Source organism: Arachis ipaensis, chromosome B03, assembly GCF_000816755.2.
Source record: "Arachis ipaensis cultivar K30076 chromosome B03, Araip1.1, whole genome shotgun sequence".
In the NCBI taxonomy this organism is placed as follows: Eukaryota; Viridiplantae; Streptophyta; class Magnoliopsida; order Fabales; family Fabaceae; genus Arachis; species Arachis ipaensis.
Window position 1 is genome coordinate 97,430,776 of NC_029787.2, and position 7,848 is coordinate 97,438,623.

The 7,848-nt window shown below is 32.4% G+C and overlaps 1 long non-coding RNA gene across 1 annotated transcript; it reads right to left on the reverse strand.

Annotated features, from left to right (window-relative positions):
• LOC110270251 lies at positions 4,597 to 6,905 on the reverse strand. Its single transcript, XR_002359564.1, has 2 exons — positions 6,351 to 6,905; positions 4,597 to 5,925 (listed from the first exon to the last, which is right to left on the reverse strand). It is a non-coding gene; the product is annotated as an uncharacterized LOC110270251 (long non-coding RNA).

The following is a 7,848-nucleotide window of genomic DNA, read 5'->3' on the forward strand; positions in this document are numbered from 1 at the left end:
ATATTTGACTTTTTTTTTTAGGATTGATTGGACTATGAAAAAGGTAAAAATAGTAAATTAAGACCTATTTAAAAACTCTTATAATTTGTGAAAATAATTTTACGTTGATTAAATGATTTGGTTTTTAAAACTCAAATAATTAAATAAATCGTTAGTTTAACTATGATAGCACAATTGAATTTCTCCAATAATCATTGAACAAGTCATAGAGAATAACATATCCTTTATTTATAAGAGGATTGACTGGAAATTATTTTAAAATAATATTTATTTTCTTATAATTATATTTGATAAAAAACATCTAAACACAAATTAAGTTAATATCAATTTAATTCTAATTAAAGTTAATTCTGTACAATATCTGTTTACAAACGCGAGTCTAAACACACATCTAGTCTATAATAGCTAGCTTGGTAAGAAAAAGTTAGCAACAATTGCAAACAAATAAGAGGTGGAATATTGATGAAGCTGAGTATGAATTTTCTCCATCTTCGTTGGTGACCAAACCCGAGACTTTATATAACTACTTTTCAGATATCGATGCGTGAATGAAATTTTGCAACACAAGTTAGGTCTATTTGAGTAACTAATAATGAGGACACAAAGTGCATGCTATGATTATTATCTTATTCTTGCTGTCGAAGCGATCAATAAAAACAAATGCATACTGTTGTGGGAAAAAGACCAAGGTTTTATATATACCGTCCTAGGGTATAATAATATGAGTTGTTCCATACCCATCACGTGGTGCCATACGTGTAAGGGAAGACTTCGATCACCATGGCTAATGTATACTATAACTCTCAACCATTATATAGATGTCTGATGACTATGTCAGTCAACCATTTGAATTGAAACATGAGCTGAAGGAGGATTATTTGACCAGCTTTACTTTGATTTTTAAATTTAATTGATAAGGTAATTAGTATACACTTACTTCAACCTTCATTGTATTATTAAGGCCTAACTTTTGTTTTCTTAATAGCAATTATTCCACCCAAAATACATCTTTTCTATAAGCAGGCCTAAAATCTCCAACAAAAAAACATTATGGTCTACGTTACGTCTTTCTCATATAATAAGTTTATTGTATAAAATATTTAACAATGTTACGTGTATATATTAAAATATATATATTAGAATAAGATATAGAATACGTATATATTAAAATCAATTATTAATATTAAATAAGTGATATTTTAGTGGCTGAAATAGTTGAATGGCTAAAATAGTTGAGAGGTTAAGAATGGAAAATAAATATGAATTAGACCGTAGTAGCGATTGACTTAAATAAATGCAATAAAAATAATAATTATTCTCCACGTACAAGCTATTTTATCATATAAGTCCATTGATGAACCATTATTTTATGACTTATTTTGGATTAAATCAAGTGGATTCTATTGACTTTACTCACACTTATCCATATAATTTGCATGTTTTTAAGTTTTCTTTCGAATTTTTGCTATGATTGAAAACATGCTTTCTACGCCTTAAAATTACAAATTTTTAATCCTCTATTATTATCATTCGATACCATGATATGTACGTTAAGTGATTCCAGAGTTTATAGAGCATGAATAGCTTGGAAATTGAAAGGAAGCATGCTAAAGTGGAAGGAACAATGGAATTTGGAGATTTGAGAAGCTGGTCTCGACGCATACGCGTGGCTGACACATACGCGTGACCAAGCCATAGTCCAAATGACATGTGTGCGTGACTAGCGCGTACACATGACCAGTGAATTATCAAAGCGACGTGTACGCGTGACTGATGCGTACGCGTGACAAGCGGCACGTGCCTCAGTAACGGGAAAATGTTGGGGAAGAGTTTTGGACTGCTTTTGACCCAATTTCAAACCCGAAAATGAAGACAAGAGGCTAGGGAGTGGAGCTGGATGGACATCATTCAATCATTCATTCACACACTTTAGTTTTAGTTAGATGTAGAATTCTAGAGAGAGGCTCTCTTCTCTCTATAGGTTTAGGGTTTCTTCTTTTAATTTCAGTTTCATCTAGGTTTAGATTCTACTTCTCATATTGATTCAAGTTCTTCTTTTTAATTTCTCGTTATTACCTTCTTTGTGTTCTTAGTTTTATATGTTGTTTCCTTTACTTTGTTGCTTTATTGTTCATAACTCTTTGTTGATTCCAATTTCCCTTTAATGCACTTTGAGGTATTTTATATTTATTGTCGTTTTCTTTAATTTATGGTCACTGTTTTCTTGTGATTGCTAATCTTAGATTTTACTTATTCTTGTTAATTTTCTATGTTTTTAGTTTGTGGCTTCCAAGTGTTTGATAAAATAATTGGTTAGATTTTAAAATAGATTTTTGTGTTCTTGGCTTGGGTTAATGATTTGGAGACTCTTAAATTGTCAAAGTCTCTTGTTGATTGCTAATTGAAGATTGCCGGTTAACTTGAACTTCACTAAATCTAGTCTCTCACTATGAGTTGACTAGGACTTGTGAACTCAAGTTGATTGTATGCACTTGACTTTCCTTCATTGGTTAGAGGTTAACTAAGTGAAGGCAATTTACATTTACCATCACAATTGACGATGGTAATGAGGATAGGACTTCTAATTCTCTTTCCTTGCTAAGAGCTTTCTTAGTTATTAGTTTATTTTCTTGCCATTTTACTTTCTTGTTTCTTATTACAAAACCCTAAAAATATACTTTTCCATAACCAATAATAAGTACACTTCCCTACAATTTCTTTGAGAGACGACTCGAGATTTAAATACTTCGGTTATTTTTATTGGGTTTTTATTGTGACAAACAATTTAAACGTTGATTGAGGTTTAATTGTCGGTTTAGATCTATACTTCGACGAAACTATTTTTATGAAATTCTTTATCGACATTTATCCTCCGTCAAGTTTTTAGCGCCATTGCTAGGGAGTTGCAAATGTGTGCTTTGTTATTGGTTATTGTGAATATTGTGAATATGTTTGCCTTTTGTTTCTTTGTTAGTTATTGCTAGATTTAGGAGTTTAATTTCATTATTTCTTGTTAGTTTTTGCTTTTATTTTCTCTTGTTACTATGAATTCTCACCACTTTGGCTATGAGTTTGGTTCAAATTATGTTGTAGGGCATAGAAGCTACAATGAGAACATGCATCAAGGATGGGACAATCAAAGGTGAGAGGAGCCTCAAACTTATGGACAACCTTCATGGCCAAAACCCTCTCCAATGCACTATGAGCAAGGGTCATTCTAAGATGCATACCAAACCGATGGCTATGGTGGACCTCCTTGTGACTACCAACGACCACCACCGCTACAAGAAAAAGCAATATTTGTAACCAAAAAAATTGTTACAAAAAATCGAAATTTTGAAACAAAAGGATTTTGTAACAAAAAAAGGGGCCGTTGCAGTATGTCCCGTTACAAAAAGTTTTTGTAACAAAAAACAAAACTGTTACAATTCAAAGTGATATTTTGTAACAAATTTTTCTGATACAAAAAACTAAAAGTCGTTACAAAAGTGATAACAAATTTTGATCCTCAAAATATTTTTGGTGACAATATATTTTTTCCTATCATAAAATTTTGTTACAAAATATAACTTGATTTTGTAACTTTTTTCTTTAGTTACAAAACTCTATTTATTTGTAATAATTTTTTTAAATACAAATTACACACATAATTTACCAAATTATATTAGTTTTTTAATTAATTAATATATTAACTAATTTACTCAGCAAGTCAACATTTATATAATATATAATAACATAGATAGTTTAAATATCTTTCATTTAACTAAGATTGTTTTATAAATCTTCAACATATAAACTTTAAAGTACAAACTAACAAGACATATTGAAGAACCCTAATGAACTAGATAGATATATAGGATAAGAAAAACAAGAAATTATAAATATCCAAAATGTAAACTACAAATTACAAACTCCATTATGTTCATTCAGCTCCTTTCTCATGGAGAAGCTTCTAATAAGTGCCACACACTTGAAAAGACCACCAACCAGAAAACACTATCTTAAGAAACAAGATTTGTTTTTCCTTTAAAAATGCACAGGAAAAACAAAAAACTATACTCATATTATTCAACAATGAATACGAACTCTAACATTCTTACCATGTCCTTTTCCAACCCCATGGCTTCTAGTAACTCATTTTGTCCAGCATTAGAATGACAACATGCTCTATATTACTACTTAATAAATCACTCCAAAGCCAGTTGCATGATAAATTAATAGTTAGGAATACCTTTCTGTATATGGGTGTATATATAGACCATTTTTCAATGATTTGAAATCTAGAACCCATAATCTCTAACTCACAAGGTAGCAACCTTACCATTGCATCAAGGCTGACTCTCAATTTTTAAGGGAAGCTAAAGAAAAAGGGGGTCTTAAAACAAAACATACAAAGATTCAGTATAGACACATACAGTGCCAAGGCTAAACCGCAGCTTCAAAACGCTTGTGCCCACACACACAAACATAAAATTACTCTCACCTCCCTTGAGTTTTACCTTCGTTATATACGATACTATTCTCTATTTTGAGAACACATAGGAACTTCCCTCAACAGACCATGTGTCAGGAGAAGTTTGTAACGAATAAAGAAAATTCAAGCAAGGTTTGTGTAATTACCATAAAATAAAAAGGGAGAGAACAAGATGAAGCTATATATGCCTATGAGTTCACATTTCAGTGTGAAACCTGTTCTTTTCACTAATTTTTCCTTAAGAAACTAAACTACAACATGCAATCAAAACCTTCTTTAAACTGAACTAAACTAGATAGAGAAAATATAATCTATTAATCAGCTAGGAAGTAGAACCTGGTTAAGGCACACTAATACATTATTTAACTCAATAAGTTTTGAAGGAAGTAAAATTTGAAAGAGTTACCAAGCCATTCACGTTCTCGATCAGCATATCTGACAACAACAGGAGATGATTTCTAGAACATGTAAATGAGCCCAATAATAAATATATGTTTAACTTTGAAATAATAAGCTGTATAGCAGAAAGAAAAATTGAATATCACAAGCATGAGCTCTCAGATATACAAAATACATGAGTCATAGCACCACGTAATGAACAAAGCCTTATCCATGGGATTGGATTCGAATGCGTTAATTAAATATGCAGTAAAGATAATGTCCATCAAAACTCCTAATTAAATAATAACAATTAATTAGGCATACAAGAACTAGACATTAACCAAATTTAATAGTTTCAACTTATAGGCATACTAGAACTAGACATTGACCAAATTATACCAATTAACCAATGCAGAACCAATTGAACTAAGCTAACATTAGTTTAAAAACAAGTTCCAACCTTTAAGGAGAACAAAGAAGACCCAGTTACAAAAATAAATTTTTTTAAAAAGTACCTGGTGTCATTCAACACTAAAAACTATTTATAACTCAATTCTAAAACTCATTAGATTAATAAAAGGAGGGGAAAAAGACTATTTATCATTTTAGTTTGTAATGTGACGTGCGAACTAATAATTATCATGAATTATATTGTCATTGAATCACTGTTATGAAACCTTAGTCTAAAATTAGAAGAAAAATAAGTCATACTCATTTAATATGTAAGTGGAATCAAAATATAAGGAATATAAAGAATAATTAGCTTTTACCCTTAAGCTTGCTGAACTATGCACCTGACGTGAGCCATCTCCAAAATAGAGACTGATGTCACAAATTGATGACCGAAACAGTCATAACTCATAGCACATAAGCAAGCAGAGTTTGAAAAGGTTAAACGAAAAATAAACTTGACTTAATTAGCTAATGTATAAAACCCAAGTTTTAGAAAAATACTTGTCCAAATTGTGCCTTCAGAATTAGATAGTAAAGCTCATTCAGAAGGATTTAGAGAAATACCTGTCCACATTTTACGGTACCAGAACAACTCATTCAAGTTTTTCACAACCGACCTGTTTGTTAATTTAATGATTGATATTGTCATGTTGTTTTATATTTAGTTGAAGCATTTCATTGAACAGGTTGTATGCTAGGAAAATAAAAATGAATTCTAAAGCAAACAAAATTTAAAGCTTCCACCACATAATAAGATATAAAGCATGAGTTCTCATATTAACAATCAATAAAAAATTAAAAATCACAAGCAACATTAAAAGTACCAAATTTTATATCAAATCAAAATCAAAATGTAAAAATGGAATCCTTTTCTAGAAATGGTTTTCACTCACATGAACATTTATTCATTGAGTAGAACAATATCATTTGGATTTTTTGTTCTTTTTTTTTTTAATTTCTTGTTGGATAATCACTTGCATATCACTTTTCATAATTATAAAGCTATGGATATAGGACAATCGTAACAGTTTTCAAATCATACCTCGTGATTAACCACCAGTGAACAATAAATTCAGCAAATTAGTTTTTCCATCTCTATTGTAGTAGTAGTGGCGCTGGTGGCTCTGGCCGCAAGGACGCGACACCGGTTCACATCCAACAACGGCGAGCTCGACCGACGGCAATTGGGTGCGGCGGCGGTGACAGAATCGGCTTTCCTTGTCTCACGCGCTTCACTGGCTTCCATCAATCTCTATGTCAACGTCGCTTTCCCTTTGTCCTTCGAGTTCAACGGTAGTGAAACTAGCGGCGGCGGCGGCAACGCATGGCAGCGACGAGGACGAACGGCGTGAACGTCTCCGTCAATCTCTCTCTCTTCGCGGTTCTGCTTCTCTCTCCTTCTCCCCCATGGTGATTCGACGGCGGCTCTGGTGGCAGTGACGCCCACCGCGCCGTCTCCCTCTTCCCCCTCCTTCCCTCGCGGCTCCCCTTATTTTCTGATTCGGTTCTCTCCCACCTTCCCTCGCGGCTCCCCTCATTTTCTGATTCGGTTCTTCCCCCCTCCTTTCTTTTCTGATATGCGTTTATGTTTTATGAAATAAGGTTAGAATTTAGGTTTTAATTTAGGAATTTTGTTAGAAAACAATTGAAGGTTTTGAAACAAAAAAATATTTTGTTACAAAATATTTTAAATTTTTGCAACGACTTTTCTTTTGTTACAAAATATTACAGTATTTTGTAACAAAACACCATCTCGTTACAAAAACTAACATAATTTGTAACAAAATAAAACAGATTGTTACAAAATATTATCATATTTTGTAACAACTTGTAATGTTATTACAAAACATTATTCTTTTGTAACAATCACAAATTATTATTACGAAATACTATTTTTTTGTAAAAATTTTAAATTTGATACAAATTTTTTGTTACAAATGTTTTATTTTCCTGTAGTTATGCCTATGAACCTCCTCCACAACATAGCCCTCAACCATACTCACAAGTCCCACACCACCAAACATTTTCATATGACCCTAATTCTTATCCACCATATGAACCATACATAGAACCACCCCAATTCCAACAGAATTACTCTCAGGAACAACCGCCTCAATATACACCATCTCCATATCCTTATCAAGAAGAACCACCTTCCTATCATGAATCCTTCCTCCCAAGCAATGAACCCTCATATCCACTCCGATCTCCAATGGATGACACCTTTGGTCTTCTTCTTCAAGGGTAAGGAGAGATGCAAAGGACGACACTAGAACTCATGGCTACCTTGACTGAGGTAGTAAATAATTTAGCCTCCCTACGCTTCAACACTCAAAGTACCCCTGATAAACCCCAATTTTGTGGTTTATATTGTGTAGAATTTGGGGAGTTTTGTCAATATTTTTCATACTTATTCACAAGAATTGCATGGTTTTGTGTTCTCTTCCTAATATTGCTTCATGATGAAAAACATGCTTCTTTTGCCTTAAAATCGCTATATTTTGATCCTCTTTTATTACCATTCGATGCCGTGACGTGTT